Source organism: Diceros bicornis, chromosome 4, assembly GCF_020826845.1.
Source record: "Diceros bicornis minor isolate mBicDic1 chromosome 4, mDicBic1.mat.cur, whole genome shotgun sequence".
Taxonomy (NCBI): Eukaryota; Metazoa; Chordata; class Mammalia; order Perissodactyla; family Rhinocerotidae; genus Diceros; species Diceros bicornis.
In genome coordinates, this window is record NC_080743.1 from 23732506 (window position 1) to 23750000 (window position 17495).

General features: G+C 38.2%; 1 pseudogene; it reads left to right on the top strand.

Annotated features, from left to right (window-relative positions):
* Positions 1–406: 406 nt before the first annotated feature.
* On the top strand, positions 407–11871 carry LOC131400897 (pre-mRNA-processing-splicing factor 8-like; annotated as a pseudogene).
* The last annotated feature ends 5624 nt before the right edge of the window (positions 11872–17495 follow it).

A 17495-nucleotide genomic window follows, 5' to 3' on the forward strand; every position in this document is an offset into this window, starting at 1 on the left:
AAGAGGAGTTTTAAAAGTGTTTTGAGCAATGACAGCACATTAAATAAATGTATTATCCTCCTGAGGTGATTGCTTCATTTGAAGGACAAAATTCAGGCATTTGTTCAGGCTGGTGAGCATGTGTGTGTGTGTGTGTGTGTGTGTGTGTGTGTGTATCTTATTACATCGTGATTAATCTCCATTCCACAGAAATGAGGGAAACACTGATCTGCATCTAAGTTCAGGAAGAGCTGGTGTTCAGTAGGTAGGCCCTGTTACAGTGGTATTGGATGTTCGTAGCTGTGATCTGTTCCAATTGGATCCAATGTGTATTGACAAATATCAATAAATAATTGATAAATATTTTGAATATCACCCCTGAGTAGGGCTTCTTCCACTAACTTCCGTGCAATAAAGGGAAGAACTGATGGACTGCTCTGTAGGACGCATAAATACCTCAGGAAAACTTGAAGACAAGGATAAGGTCAAGACTAACCCGGAAAAAGTGTGCAAAAGGTGAGTCCAGATCACACTGTGTCTGTTCTCACATAGCCCCCAATAGCGTTATATTCACTATGCTTCCAGAAAATCTGGGATTTCTTAAGATTTCCATTAAGAATTAAAGACATCTGAGAACAACAATTTAAACAGCGTGGCTTTCACTAATGGGCAATCATTGAGTGGTTGCTCTCCGCTGAATTCTTCCCACAGAGACCTGGGGGATGTGGAAAGTGCAGTATTACCTCGAAAGAGCTTACCGACAGGGAGTGGGAGTGTTTCACTTCTGGTGAGCTATAGAGGAGAACCCGTCATTTGCCACCTTCAACTAGAGTGATGCCTTCTTTCTTCCTCACGCACTGATATCCATTCTCTTTCATTACTCATGAATCAACATCAGGCATAAAAGGATGCTCAAACAAAGTCATTATCTATACTGGGAAGAACAATATGAAAAAAGGAAATATTTTGATTTTATTTAAAAATTTTTATTTGGAACATTATTTTTGTTGAACGACTACTATAGCCACTTTAGCATAAATCTGGAGAAAAGAAAAAAAATTACTTAATATCTCATAGCCATAACACAACCACTGTAACATTTGGGCAAATTACTTTCACAATTTTTTATGGGTTAAAAAAAATTTTTTTTGAGATAACATTCACATAACATAAAACTCACCATTTTAACCATTTTAAAGTACAACTCAGTGCTTCTTAGTGTATTCACAGAGTGGTGCAACCATCATTACCATCTAATTCCAGACCATTTTCAGCATCCCAAAATGAAAGCCTGCACCCATTAAGCAGGAACTGTAAGTGGTGAGGTATTACCATGATATAATAAAAATATCATGGAAAAAAGTCAATTCAGACCTGAATTTGAATTCTGGCCCCGGCAGCTACTAGTTGGGTTGTCTTGAGGAAAGACTTTGGAAAATTTTTAACTTCTTTTTAACCTCTATTTCCTCATCTGAGCAAAATAGACAATATTATATGAGATAACGCACACAAAGCACTCTTATAGTTTGCCTTTTGTAGTTCCAGGTAAAATGTAAGTAATCAAAAAGGGCGTCTCTTACCCCAGTCTGGCCCCTGCTATCATTTGTCATCTTTCTTCATTTAATACTTGTATAGGTCTTTCTATGTGCCAGGAACTCTGTTATCCTTGTCAAGGTAATGGCAGATAATATGCTTCTACAACCCACTCCAATTCCACCCACATCAACTTTTACCCTTCAATGTTGCCCCTAAAGTTAAGTTTCACCTGCTTTTATCTCTATGAAATTACTGTAGTGATCTTCCTCTGAAGTCAAAGTTTCCTTAGGGCTGAGCCTGAGTCTGGCAGGGACATAGTTGCCATTGGAGATTGTATATGTTGGTGGGGGACGAGGGAGTGAGGCAGCTGCAGGACAAAGACCCAATGACCCAGCGTCCCAAGTTGATCATTTATAATCAATCCAGAAGTATCATTCTATGCTTATCCTGAAGTCCTCATCTATGACCTATTACTTAATGAAAGAAGAAAATTAATTAATTAAGAATATGTGCAAGGAAGCCCAAGGGTTCAATTTTAATGTAAAACAAGTAGCTTACATCTAGTCAAGTGCTTTTATCAACGTAGTTCAACCACAGGCGGGATGACCTTGAAAAGCAGGCCTAGGCCAGAGGGGCGTGTGTCTGAAGGCTTTTCTTTTACCACCTAAATTGTTTTCTCTGTGGTTAGTTAAGTATTGTAGACATGAGGTCATGGTCTTCAGTCCAATCACTTTTGGGGCCCTCAGCATCATTCTGGTTCGTGGACACAGTTTAAATTCTGAAATCCAATCAGCCATTTTCCAAATCCTGCCACCGGTCATGAGGCCATCATTTCTCTCTTATAGTATTTGTCTCATTGCCTTGGTTTTATTTGTTTTTATGGCTCCTTTATTTACCAACCTATGAACTCCTTGGGATTGTCTATTACTCATTTTTGTTTCCCTACAGCCTAGTACAGTGTCTAGATGGTCAATAATTGTTTATTGAATAAATGAATCTATGAAAGACAAAGGAAAAGAGACAAAAATCTGTTCCCGGCTCAAGCCAAATCTATTACCAAAATAATTAGACAAACTAGTAGTGTGAAAATCAGTCAAGTTCCCTTTTCACAGTTGTGGGTTCAGTTATCATCTCCACTGATAAAGGATAACTCATTGACATGGGGTTGGTTCTAGTTTTCTGGTTAGTTCTGTTTCCAGGTGAAACTTTTGGAAGCCCCTTTTAATGCTGCCTCTTGTTCATAGGGCCCCCAGGTCATTGCCCCCACATAGTGACACCATCTCATTAGTTTTGCAGAAAGGTGAGATTTACAACTTCTGTAGGAGTTTTCCTGTACAGGGTAACAGGGAAGGAAGCTGTAACTGCTTGAATTAGCACAACATATTTGCTTTCCTTCCGGCTGCCATAAATTCTTAGGATGACACAGAATCAACATTTCAGATGATTATATCTGGCTTGTAAATTGTCCTCCAAATTGTCACCTTTTTCCTCCTAGCCCCACACCTGGAAGACTTAGCCATAGGAATAGCCCTGACCTCTGGCCTTAGAGTCAAGGTTAATTGCAGCAAGGTCACATGACTTGCCATTCCTTTCAAGTTATGCCTTAGGAATTCTACTAGATTCTTTTCTCAGAGTTTTGTTTTTTTTTTACTACAAAACTTTGTATTGTCAAGACCTCTGTTTCAAGACTCTGCCCAAGATTCTTCAAAAAATGTCAAGCCACACTTAGCTCCTTGGCAACTAGAGTCCCTAACAAAGGATTTGCAGTAGGTAGGTCACAACTGGTCTTGCAACTCATAAAAATCCCAAGCACTGCACTCTGAACAATAAATTACAGTACATTCAGAACAAATATTTATTTATTAGTTAATCCAGTTGTGGTAAAGAACCAAGAAGGAAATAGATTTTATTTTTAATTTCAAGATGGAAAAGTAAACAGATTCCTGTGAACATTCAGAATTGGAGAGTGGCAAGCTTTTGGCTGAATGTCTATATATTCCATAACGATTACCAAGGAAAATCTTTCTATATTAGGGCACATTTGAAGGAACTAGGAGAATGTAAACTCTTCATTCAGATTGACATCTGTGAGTGACCTTGAACAACTTATAATGTATATAGGAAAATGTAGGTAACTTCTCAAAACTATTAGTTGATTCTTTTTGTCCTAGCTCAAAATCCAATACATAGGAAAACTTCATAATACGTTTTGTGGAAAGGTAAAAAGTTGGCATTAATACTTTCCAATGAGAGATTTTGGAGAAGTCACAAAACCAAAGAGCATTTTCGTGGTTTCTTCCTGGATGCTGGGCAAATATGCAAAGCTTCTTGTCAACTGTATAGTCAATCTCGGACACCAAACTGGAAAAAAAGAGCAGCAGAATATAGAAGACATTCTGAACAATTCTGAAAAACACTCAGAAAAATTCGTGTCATTCTTAGAGAAACTATGTGCTAAGCTCTGATAAGTTTTTTCTTTTTACTTCATCTGTCTCTTCAGATTCAGCAAGCATTATGATGTCAATGAGAACTCACAGGTACTGTGCCTCCAGCTGGGGTCTGAAGGCAGAGTTCAGAGAGTTGGCTTCTTATCTGAGTGACCCAGGCAAGTCGCTCCACTTCTCTGAACCTCAGTTGACTCTAGAAAGTGTCTCCAAGGCCCCTGTTTGGCTTAGTATGGGCCTTAGATAGTCACACCCTTTGGCTGGACTCAGAACATTTAAGGTAAGATAGGGAGATGTAGAAAGGAAAGGAAAAGCTGAACTCTTTTCCAGTTAAAGGAATAAAAGACTAAGAAGGAAGGAAGGAAGAAGGGAAAGAAAGAAAGAAGGAGAGAGAGAGAAGTAGCGGGGAGAGAGAGAGAGGGAGAAACAAAAGAAGGGAAGGAAGGAAGGGAGGGAGGGAGGGAGGGAGGAAGGAAGGAAGGAAGGAAGGAAAAGAAAGAAGAGAGAAAATTGCTTATTTACAGACTCCCCTGGGGCGCCACATCGTATCTATTTCCCCAGCAATGATCTTCCAGGCGAGGAAAGGGTGACCCACGAACAGCTCCCCTCTCCCACCCTTGTTCTCACCTGAGCTTTCTCATTCTTTTTTGGCGGGGATCCCCGAGGATGCATCTCCTGTAACTGGACTTCAAAGGACTAATAATCCAAGGCGGAGACAAACAGGTTGGGTCCTGCTTCTTAACCCCTTGAAGGCTATGCATTTAAATCAATTTATTACCCCAAAGAAGAATGTTTCCTCATTGCAGCAGGAAAGCACTGGCCTCCACGGTCGTGTGCAGACATTGTTTTAATCTGACGGAAATATTGAGAACTCTTTTCTCTCTTTGTGACATAGAAGTTAAAAAGAAAAATCTGACTAAATAGGGCCATAATTGGACAACTTTTAGAATCATCTGGATTTGACTCTAAAACCATCTTCTTTTCAATCTTTGAGAAATAAAAGCAGAAAGACTTTAAGTCACTTGCCCAAGTACCCAAGCTAGTTCCTGCCAGAAGCCAGGAGGTATCTTTTGCCCTGTTGAGTGTTTGCTCTTTTTAAGGTGAGAGCAGTCATTAGGAAGGGTTTTTCTGTTGTTGTTATTACAACAGGGCTGCAGTGTAGATCGAGTAAACTCAACGTTTTGGGGTAGGATTTTTGTAGAGCCCAACTGTCTGTGTTGACTCCAGAATGTATCCTCCTCTCCTCACTCCTGAGAAGCTATAAGTCCCATTTTGTGAAGCATGTGCTTCTTAGGAAACAGACTCCTTTCCTGATTTGAGGGTTAGAGCACGTTACCCAGGCCGAGCCTGTGAATGCATTCCGTTGACCAGCCTCAGGGATTTTGGAGGGGCCGTGTGACCAAAGCTGGTTGAATCAGAGGAGTATCAGGACTTGCTGGAAATGCTGAAATAACACTCTCTTCCTTCCTGGACCAGAAAGACGATGCATGCAAGCCCAGGAGGTTGGTGATATCATTTTAGCACCACAATAGGAGTCATCTTTAGGATGAAGTGGCATCATGGAAGGCAGAACAGAGAAAAAGGAAGAGGGACTTGGTGACAGTGTTGAGGGACTGGATCAAGCCTCACTGAATATTTGCCATATTTCTGCATTATAAATCCCTCTTTTTTGTTTAAATCAGTTTGAGTTGTGTTTTCTTTATCTGTAATTGAATGCAGTCCAAGTGATACAGTAATAAGAACTGGAAGGCAGGGTGGTTATAGAGTAGGAGTGGGGCCTGGGTGTCAACTATGACTTTACCATGAGTGTGACGTAAACTGGGTGTATCTCCCTCACCCAAGGGCAGATACCCTAAGCCTTTATTCTCAGAGATAAACATGGAGTCTCTGAAATCTCTACCCTCATAAAAACTAGTATAAATATTTCTTTGTTCTGTTGTATTGAGATGATTAAAGCCAATGCTTTTGTGGGAAAGAAGAGTTATTCACTGGTGTGTGTGTTTGTGTACACACAGTTCTGATGAAGAAGGGCACGGTGAGCTGGACTAAGTTTGTACCATTGGCCTCCACACATTCCTCGCCATGTGAAATTTCGGTGGACAGCAGAGAGGAAGCTTGGAAGGTGACACCATTGGCCAGAGGATTAAGATCAACTAATTGGGGATCTGAGTTATGCCCCAGAATTAAGTAAAAACTAGAGTATGTGGAATTAAAAATGTTTTTTAAAAATTATATTTAAAGATAAATAGCTATTTAAAAAATCTCTTTCACTGGAGAGATTTTTAAAAAGACAAGAGGGCTAAGGGTCACGTCGTATATTAGCCATCTAAAACAACATTTTCCCACTTCTCTGAGGGAAGCATCTGCCACAGCAATTTAAGCAGAGTGAAAGGCAAAGCCCGAGGCCTGAAAAGAGTCTGAGAAATGAAGGAGAACCGTCAGAGGTATGCAGAAATGCAGAAAGCTTTGCCTTCGTTGGCATTTCTGAAACCTGGTGGGATTGTGCTCATAACCAGAATGCAAACAGTACTATCAGGGCATTAGAATTCAAGAGAGCTAATTTGGGGGAATTAAAAAAAAAATCTAGTGAGTATGGTATTGAAGGAGGGAATACTAAAACCCAGGAGAAGAGCAGGCTGCTGGAGTATCCACCATAATTAAAGCAGATTACAATTGCTCTGAGAAAAGAAGAACGCAAAGAGTGAGAATATCCACCGTGCCTGATCAAGACTGATGGGACAGAGGCTCCGTAACGGCAGTGAGGAAATTGGGAGGGAACCCTAGAGAAATTTCTCATAATACCTATTCTTTTTTTTTAAGAGGAAATGATAATTATGACAAAAACCAGAATGAATAAGCTAAGTTGAAGAAGAGTCATTTGCACCTCACATGGGAAGCAAAGCAAGCCAGGCCACTAATATGAACCTGAATCAATGAGATGATACTCTGTTTTTAAACTCTTTTAAAATGAGGGGCATGAAAAAATACTTTAAAAAAATACTGACACCTCTGTTAAAGTCACAAAGCAGGAAAAATAATTTTGAACAGGTACACTGACATATTTGGAAATCAACAGATCTAGATGACAGACACAAGATAGCTGTTAAAAAAGACAGATGACAAATTTAGACCCACTGATTTTTTCTCTCCGTCAGGAGTGGGAAAGGGAGTGTGGAGAAGGCTTTGAATCTGTTTGGTACTTTCTCTTTCTCTAAATTCTTTTTTTTTTTTTAAAGAACTACATCAAAAAAATTACTTGTACTTTCTACCATAACGATAAAATAAAATAAAACAGACTGGTCAAGCCACTAATGAAAACTGAGGAATTTCACAAATAAGCAAAAACGTTAAACGTGGAAAGAAGATAGTGAATATCTAAAAGACTATGGAGATAAAACTGGAAAATACTCCCTGGCAATACCACCTTAATGAAATTAAAAATTGTCCGATTCAACTCGACACGTTTGTCATCACGACGGCAGCATCACTCACGGAAAGGGCTGTGCCACAGACAGTCCTCAGCAGGCCCACCTGACGATCTTGAAGAGGAAGGTGCACGTGTTAATCAGCTGCCCTCTCATATTTGTGGAACAGCCATGATGTGCAGAACATCGATTAACCTTGATGGGCAACTCCTACCCTCAAGAAGTATGCAATCTAGTTGGAAACAAGGGTATGCATATCTAAAAATAGCTAACAGTGTAAAGCAGTAAATGCTGAACGCACTTTAGGCTCAGGAGACTAGAGCACAGATGGGACCAGAGTTGAAGACTCAGATATGGGAGACCAGAGAATTCCAGGCAGGAGTAGGGAGGTAGAACTATTCAATATTATTATTTTTTTAAAGGAGGGGTTAGGGGATAGCAATGAGTTTATCAATATGCCTAGAGTAGAAGTCAAAATTGGGTGCTGAGATCTCACCAAACATAAGATATTAATTTAAGATAGATTATAAGCATGAAAGTGAAATATAAAGCAATGAAACTTCTAGACGAAAACATGAGAAAATACTGTCATATTGTCATAATCTTAGGGAAAGGAAAGATTTCTTAAACAGAGTTTAAGACACAAAAAGTTTAAACCCAAAAAGTTCAAACCATTTAAGACGGGTACATTGAACTACTTCTGTCAATCAAAAAAATGCCATTAAGAGAATAAAAAGACAAGCCATAGACTAAAAGGAGATATTTGCATATATCTGTATTTATACATACATATATTTTTAAATACATGTAAAATTTTGGCAAAGAACTTGTATCCAGAATATATAAAGAGCTTCTAGAAAACAATAAGAAAAACACAATTGCCCAATAAAATAAATGGTCAAAAGACTTGAATGAGCACTTCATAAAAAATAATATCCAAATGGCAAATATACATATAAAAAGGTGGACAATATGATTAGTCAGTAAGAAAATGAAAATGAAAATCCTAATGAGATACTTCTACACATTTACCAGAACAGCTAAAACTAAAAGGACTTATAATACCAAGTGTTGGCAAAAATGTGGAACAAAGAACTGCTGGGTAGTTGCTATGACTCTGAATATTCACACACTCTATGACCCAGAAATTTTACTCCTAGGAATATATCCAACAGAAATAAGTGCTTATGTTTAAAAAAAGACACATGCAAGAATATTCATTGCAGTTTGAGTCATAATAGCCAAAAAAGTTGGAAACCATTTGTCCATCAATAAAATAATAAATAAGCAAATTACACATATTCACATGATGGAATACCAGGTGTATTGAAAAGGAACAAAGAGCTCTATAGTGGTATCTCGTTATATTGACTGAAAGAATAACTTTTGAGTGAAGGAAGCTGGACACAGAACGGTACGCACTGTATGAGTGCATTTATATGAAGTTCAGAAAAGGCAAAATGATTCTATGGTGATAATGGTCAGAATAGTGGTAAACTTTGGAGAGTACAGTCTGGGAAGGAGATGAGGGAGCTTTCTGGGGGACTGATCATGTTCTGCCACTTGACTTCAATAATGGTTTTGTGGGTAGATATATATGGAAAAATTTATACTTTTTTTGGTACACTTAAGTTGTACACTTAAGATTTCTACACTTTACTGTATGTAATTCACACCTCAATGAAAAGGAGGGTAGTGGAAAATAAAGTTGAAGAAGAAATTAATGAGGAGAACGTATATACAATGTCTCATGTAATAGATAATCAATATTTATTCCTTCCCACATCCCTTCATGGCTTGGAGGTCAGACTGCGGAGCACGTCGAGTGACAGGATGAGAAGTGTGGATTCTGTTTTGTAGGCAATAAGAAGTCATTGCAAAAGCAATGTTTTGCCACAAAAGTGATATTTTAGGAAGATTAACTCTGTAGATATGTGCAGAAAAAATTGGAAAAGAGAGGGAAAGAAGGGGGGCAAAGAGACTCATTAAGAAGCAGCTATGAAAATACAGCAAGAGTACCATCAGTGCATACATGAAATAGTCTGTTTTCCAAGATTAGGGTACAATAACGAATTAATTTTAATTTTTCAATCAATTGCTTGAAATCCTATTTGCATTTATCTTCAGGAAGTTCAGTATTTCCCTTTTGAGGTCCACTGACTCCGAATCATCCAGGAACTTTTGGGAGATTGTACTCTGAAGGATGATAGAACTATTCCACATTTCAGCCACAAGATGTCGCTGTTGAAGACTGGTCCTGCACTTGCTGGGGTGCAGTGGGGCTCGCATGCCTTTCCAGGGGAATCAAAGTAGACTTTTAACTCAACTTCATTCACTTAGCCATTTTTCCCTTCAAACCCCAACCCTGTTCCAGGGTGACTGGATCCAGAGGGCCTTCCAGACACAGGTACAGGCTATGCTGGAATCAATTCTCCAACCCAACATTTAGCTGTTTGTGTTGAGTTCAAGTTGCCAGCCAGGCCCCTCATACTGAAGGTAGGTTTTTTTTGCGGGGGTCTTTGGGGTCCTATTTTGTCAGTGGACCTTGGACAGGACAACTACAGTCCTACATGAGAGCTACCCATTACCTTGAATCTTAGAGAACCAGAGAGCCTTGATCTCCCTATAAAGATTGGTCAACTCAACTTCCAGAACTCTTTATACTAAAGATCCCAGAAAATGCCATCTTTTCCAAGCCACTCTAGGGCTTTACTATGGGCCTCTCCCTGTAGTGATAAATCTTCACTCCTCCTTCCCACATCTTCTTAACAAGAGGGGCCTACTCAAGGGAAGCCTCTCACAATGATGAAAATCTGCCCCCAAATTATTTGATGTTTTCATCTGTGGGCAGAGAAGCAGCAGAAATCATTTCTAAAATTCTACATCACCAGATAGAGTGTTAAATAAATAGGCTTTGTTAAAAAAATAGTAAAAGGTTAAAAAAATGAAAAATCAGACAACCTAACCTAAGCTCATTTTCTTCCATTTAGCATATCATAAGTGATTAAAAATTCTTATGTATCATATGCTAAGACAATAGATGGCATATTTTAGATACAGAACACATTAAACTAGGATTTAGATATGGCTATTTAAAGAGGCTAAACTAAAAATAAAATAAACAACAGGAATTAATGTGTATGGATTGTATGATGGAATAAGAACTAGACTTGGAACTAGAAAAACTGAGTTCAAATCCTGACTCAGCCACTTATTAGCTGTGTGACCTTATGTAGTTTATTCATTTCTCTGAGCCTCAATTACACATATGAAAAACAAAACATCTTCAAAGAGTTGATGTGAAGATTCGATGAGACAACGTATCTGCAAGCTTCTAGCACACAGTCTGTCCTAGAGCAAAATGTCATCAGTGTTTGTAAACTAAAATCTGACTGGGAGTGGGAGAGGAAGCTTTTTATAGATGGGTTTCAAAGTGAGTAGTAAGGCCTTATTCGTTTATTCATTTGACTCTGTTAGTGATTTGAAAAATGAAGCAAACCAGATAAAGGTGACAATGAATTGTAACGTTGAAACTGTGGAGTAAATTGTGAGGTGGTTTTTAAAAGAACATGAATTCTTCCAAATGCGGTCATTTGCTTAGGCCTACCATCAGTACATGAGATGAAGTGGCAGAAAATGCCTCAGAAAATGCCACAATTAGAAACAGACCTATAGTCCTTGGGTCTCAGTGCAGGAAACAGAGACTTCAATCTTTTAAAAGGCCAGCTTGCACCTAAGGACCAACCACATCTATGTTTTATCTGATAATATCAAGGAGACTGATTATACCTATATCCTTCCCAAGAATGTGCTTAAGAAGTTCATCTGCCTATCCGATCTTCAGGCCCTAATGGCAGGATACCTGTATAGGGGGAGCCCACCAGATAACCCCCAGGTGAAGGAGATTCACTGCATAGCAATGGTACCACAGTGAGGCACTCACCACACCTTGCACCTGCCTGGCCGGCTGCCCCAGCGTGAGTACCTCAAGGAGATGGAATCCTTATGTTGGATCCTCACTCGGCCCAATGAGTCTCCCCTGTTATCACCCCAGGATGTGACCACCCACGCCAAGATCATGGCTGACAACCAATCTTGGGATGCTGAGAAGACCAATTATCATCACCGCAGCTTCACACCAGGCTCCTGCATGCTGACAGCCTACAAGCTGACCCCCAGTGGCTATGAATGGGGCCACCAGAACACAGAAAAGCACAACAACCCTAAGGGCTACCTACCCTCACACGACGAGAGGGTCCAGATGCTGCTGTTGGATGGTTTCCTTGGTTCTTTATGGTCCCTGCCCAATCCTCATGGAACTACAACTTTATGGGTATCTGGCATGATCCCAAGATGAAGTATGAGCTGCAGCTGGCAAACCCAAAGGCTTCTACAATGAAGTACACAGACCCTCCCACTTCCTCAACTTTGCCCTCCTGCAGGAGGGCGAGGTCTACTCTGAGGATGGAGAGGACCTCTATGCCTAGTGGTTTCTCCACCCCTCCCTGGTTCAGACTCCCCAAAGGCTAGAGCCTTTTACCCATGCAGACAAGCTGGTGACGTTCAGCAGCTTGGCCCCTTTTTCCTCTATTTTGTGCTTCTTGTTGTGTTGTTGACCTCCTTGTGACTTCTAATCCTGAACAAAGTATAATAATAAATTTTGTATAAATAGGAACCAGTTATTCTCAAACATTTAAATCTTAGGACCATGTAATACTCTTAAAAAGTATCAAGGGCCTCAAAGAGCTTTTATTTATGTGAGTTATAACTGTCAATATTTACAGAATTAGAAATTAAAGTTTTGAGATATTTATTAATTAATTTTAAAATAATAATAAACCCATCATATATTAATCTTATATTTTAATAAAAAATATTTTCCCAAACTAAAGAATTTAGTGAGAATCATGGAATTGTTTTACATTATTGCGAATCTCTTTACTGTCTGATTTAGAAGAGAGCTAGATTCTCGTATCTGCTTCTGCATTCAATCTGCTACGATACGTTTGGTTGAAGCAGATAAAGAATATCTGGCCTCACACAGACATGTATTGGGAAAAGGAGAGCATTTTAACAACCTTTTTATATAATTGTGAAAATTTTTCTTTGATACTATGCCAAATCTCTACTAGGGCTAATCTTTTAAAGGTTAGTTGCAACGTGGAATCTGAAACCACATCAATGAATCTTTCATGGTCTGTTACACTAAGATCCGTTGGTATGTCTTATACTTTGAGGGAATCTCTTACCCATGCTTGCTTTTGTATATTATGTATTGATAATCTGGAACACATTGGTATGCTGAATTATAAAGATCTTCTAAATGTTGACATATTTCATTATACTGTATGAAAAAAATGTACTTGTTAATATCACCACTAATCTTACTAGAACAACTTTAAGTATTGGGAAGCTGTCAAGCTCACAGTGACAGATACAATACTAAATTCTAATTTTACTTGAAAGCTTAAATTTTAACATTGGTAATAAATATTTTCAGGCTGATTTCATCTATTTTTGAAGAAAAAATTCTGCTAAATACTTAAAGCTGAGTACCCATAGTTTGTCTAGTTCTTCTTTAAAGTTAAAATGTTGTTCCATAATGAAATGGCTAGTTGAGCTGGCAACTCCAACAGTCACATAAGTGCTTTTCCTTGAGACAATTATCTTACTTTAAAATGCAGCAGAAGTGGTATCTCTCTGCCACATGAGGACACAGTGAGAAGGTGGCCGTCTGCAAGCCAGGAAGAGAGCTCTCACCAGAAACTGACCATGCTGGCACCCTGATCTCAGACTTCCAGCCTCCAGAACTGTGAGAAATAATTTTCTGTTGTTAGAGCCAGTCTATAGGATTTTGTTATGACAGCTCAAGCTGACTAAGACACATATAACCAATAAAGTATCACTATCCTGAATACATAAAGAACTCTTATAAGAAAAAAAAGTCAACCAAATTAAAAATGGATAAAATATTTGAACAGGCATATGACAAAGAAGGAACATATAAGGCAAATATTGTATTAAAAAATGCTGAAAATCATTAGTAATACAAATTAGTAACACAAATTAAGACCATGATCAGATATAATTTATATCCACTAAATTGGCAAAAATTAAGAGGTTTATTTTATTTTTTTGACTGAATAAAATTTTTACTTTTTTTAGATTTAAAATACAAGTGATATTTCAAAGAAGTTTAATTTTAATGATTTTAATTTTAATAATTTCACCTATTAGTGAGGATGAAACACAGTGAACATATTTTGCCATTCAGACTAAAAATTGGCATACAACTTTGGAAAACCACATTGTAAACTCAAACATTCTCATACCCTATGACCTGGCAATCCTTCACCTAGACAAGGTATACCCAACAGCAGAGGTTTTAACTTGTGTGTGGTGGTAGACTTATACGTCAAGGAGAAGCCACAGATGTGCTGTTGGGGCTGTTGAGTGGGGCCACAGTAGCTGCAGTCCTTAAGCTAGTTCCAGGTCAGGTCAGGTCAGTCTGACAGTGTCACGATGAGAAGAAGACTGGGAAGCCCCATCCGAGAGAACTTCTGGCACATGTGCATCTGGAGATATTTAAAGGACATTCATAGCAGCTCATGGAGAATGATTAAATTAATTGTGGTATATCATAGAATGGAACATCATACAGTATTGGAAATGGATGACCTCTAGCTACACACATGAATTGTCAAACATACTTGAGTGACAAAATCAAGTTGCAAAAAGCTGTATCATACCAGTGCCATTTTTATGAAAGTCATTACAACTTGAAGCAAAAAAATATTGTTTAGGGATACATATATGCAATAAAAAAGACAAGAAGAGATAAGTGAATAATAAATATGAAATTCTGGACTATATTCTGAGATTGTCTTACAAAATTAAATACACGTTTATTGAGTATTGACTATGTGGAAAGCACCACATTATCTTACAGGATATAGAAATGCTAAAACAGTCCCTGCCCTCAAAAAATACCTACCTTGGGAGCCAAGCACTGAAAGTTTTTCAAGTCATGAACTGTTTCCTTTGGAAGTGGCTCTTCTCTCTGATGCGAGCATGTCGAAGAAAGCAACATGCCTTTTCCCTGGATTAATGGTCCCCGGGTGCCCATGTAGGTCTTCAAACATTGAACATTTCCCTCCCTTCTCTGTGACAAAGTACACATTTGCTCTGGACTCCTCTAAGCAGCTGGAAAGCAAAGAATTAATCTATATTTGATTAAAAATAACAGTATAATTGCTGATAATAATCATGATAATGAGAACAGTAACAAAAAAGGAATCCACCTGTGAGTTATTTCAATTCGCATATGGATTTAAACTAAAAATCATCTTAGAAGCTAAGCATAGAGTAATGTATTTTGGATAGTCTTTAGAAAGAGTGGTGAACTGTTAATCTAACCATCTACACACAGATCTGGAAAGATGCATGTGGGAAGTAAAAAATAAATACGTAAAAATTGTGTTTAAGTGTTTTTTTCTTTTAACTGATGTTTTGCCAATATGTTATGGGCTTCATCAGAGAATGCAAACACAAACTTTTGTTTGGACATCAAAGCATTTTTCAATTCTAGCTTAGATAATGAAATAAATGTGTAAAGTCATAGATCCAGGGGCTGCTTTGTGTAGTTGGTTGTTTTATCACAGCATTAAAAAAAGATAGCTATGTAGATTTAACTTTAATACCTAGAAAAAAATTTGGAAAGTCATCAAGAGATTGATTTGCAAACAAGGAGAAGATATTAGCTAGTGCTCGATGTAGCTTATTCAGAATAAATTTCACTAGATTAATCTGATCTCTTTAGACAGAGTGACATACCTGACGAATGACGGGCTGTGGGTGTTTGAGAAGAGAGAGTAAAGATAAAATATATAAGGAGATGTCAATGACGAGGTCTGTTTAAAACCAGCTTCATGTTAGTTTATTCTAGACACATGAACACATACTACGTTTCAAAATAATTCTCTCTCTAGTTCCCTTCAAGGCTCAATTACCTCGTTATAAAATATGAGGGGTGGATTGTTTTCAAACTGTGTGTTATGGCCTTTTTGAGGGTCGTGAGATTAACCTATTAGGTAACAACTAGCAATTTTAAAAACTCGAAGTAGAATAGATTCAGATAGAAAGCATCAGAGTTCATTGTATGTAGTAAGGGTAAGTACTCTTTTGTATAACTTTTGTTTCAGTTGTGTACTGTGTGTGTGTGTGTTTAGTGGGATATAATATAAAATGTATGTCTTACTGTGAGTGGCAGTTAAAATGCTCAAAAGCCACTGGACTTGGTAATATCTAAGACCCCATCTGAACTTTTTTCTCCCCTCAGCAAATATTTATGGCACATACCATATGTTTATAATCCTTTCTGGCACTAACATTTCATATTCCTGAGAAAGATCAGGGCACCAAATTAACAATAACATGTAAATGTTGAAATTATCAGTATGCTAGATTAGAATTCTATCTTGCCTATTCTTATAACAATAAAGTACAGTTGAATGACATCACATAGGCATTTAACTTACATAGGCTCAACTATAGGTGTTTGGCAAACACAAAATTAAAAACATATTTACTTCAAGTACTTTGGCTCCTAAATACAAACCAAAAAATTCACTTGGTGCTTTTCTGAAAATAACAACAACAAAAAGAGCAGTAATCTTTTCCAACTCCATGAAGGCAAGTATTCAGAACTTATTAAGAGTTGGCTAGTAAACCCCAGGCCATATATAGTGTACAAATAAGAGAAATTAGATATATTACAATTTTGCATAATAGACTTTAGAAGCTAAGCCCTGTGTGAGCTTCATCCAGGTTAGAACTCCATCATAAAGGAGGAGCCTAGATGGCTGTCCTTCTTGCCTTCCTTCTGAAGAACATAGATCATTTTTCTCCTTTTTCTCCTCCTCCTCCTCCTTTTTCTTTCTCTTCCTCACCCTTCTCCTGTTTTCTCCACCTCTCCTCATCCTCTTCTTCTTGATCGCAATTGAACCTCAATCACTTGTATGTAATATTAATATTTACGTAACATTAATTCCTTAAAAAGATTACAGGCATACCTTGTTTTACTGTATTTTGCTTTATTGCACTTTGCAGATATTGTATTTTTTGCAAATTGAAGGTTTGGGGCAACCTGCATTGAGCAAGTCTATCGGCTCAATTTTTCCAATAGCATCTGCTCGCTTAGTGTCTCTGTGTCACATTCTGGTAATTCTCACAATGTTTCAAACTTTTCATTATTATTATATTTGTTATGGTAATCTGTGATCAGTGATCTTTGATGTTATTATTGTAATTTTGGGGTGTCATGAATTGTACCCATATAAGATGATGAACTTAATAAATGTTGTGTGTGTTCTGACTGCTCCACTGACTGGTCATTGCCCCATCTCTCTCCCTCTCCTTGGGCCTCCCTATTCCCTGAGAAACAGCAATGTTGAAATTAGGCTAACTAATAACCCTACAATGGCCTCTAGGTGTTCAACTGAAAGGAAAAGTCTCACGTCTCTCACTTTAAATCAAAAGCTAGAAATGATTAAGCTTAGTGAGGAAGGCATGTCAAAAGCCAAGATAAGCCAAAAGTTAGGCCTCTTGCATCAAACAGCCAAGTTGTGAATGCAAAAGAAAAGCTCTTGAAGGAAATTAAAAGTGCTACTCCAGTGAACACATGAATGATAAGAAAGTAAAACAGTTTTATTGCTGGTATGGAGAAAGTTTCAGTGGTCTGGCTAGAAGATCAAACCAGCCACAACATTCCCTTAAGCCAAAGCCTAATCCAGAGCAAGATTCTAACTCTCTTCAATTCTGTGAAGGCTGAGAGAGGTGACGAAGCCTCAGAAGAGAAGTTTGAAGCCAGCAGAGGTTGGTTCATGAGGTTTGAGGAAAGAAGCCATCTCCATAAAAGTGCAAGGTGAAGCAGCAATTGCCAATTTATAAGCTGCAGCAAGTTATCCAGAAGACCTAGCTAAGATAATTAATGAAGGTGGCTACACCAAACAACAGATTTTCAGTGTAGATGAAACAGCCTTATACTGGAAGAGGCCTTCTAGGACTTGTATAGCTAGAGAGGAGAAGTCAATGCCTGGATTCAACACTTCAA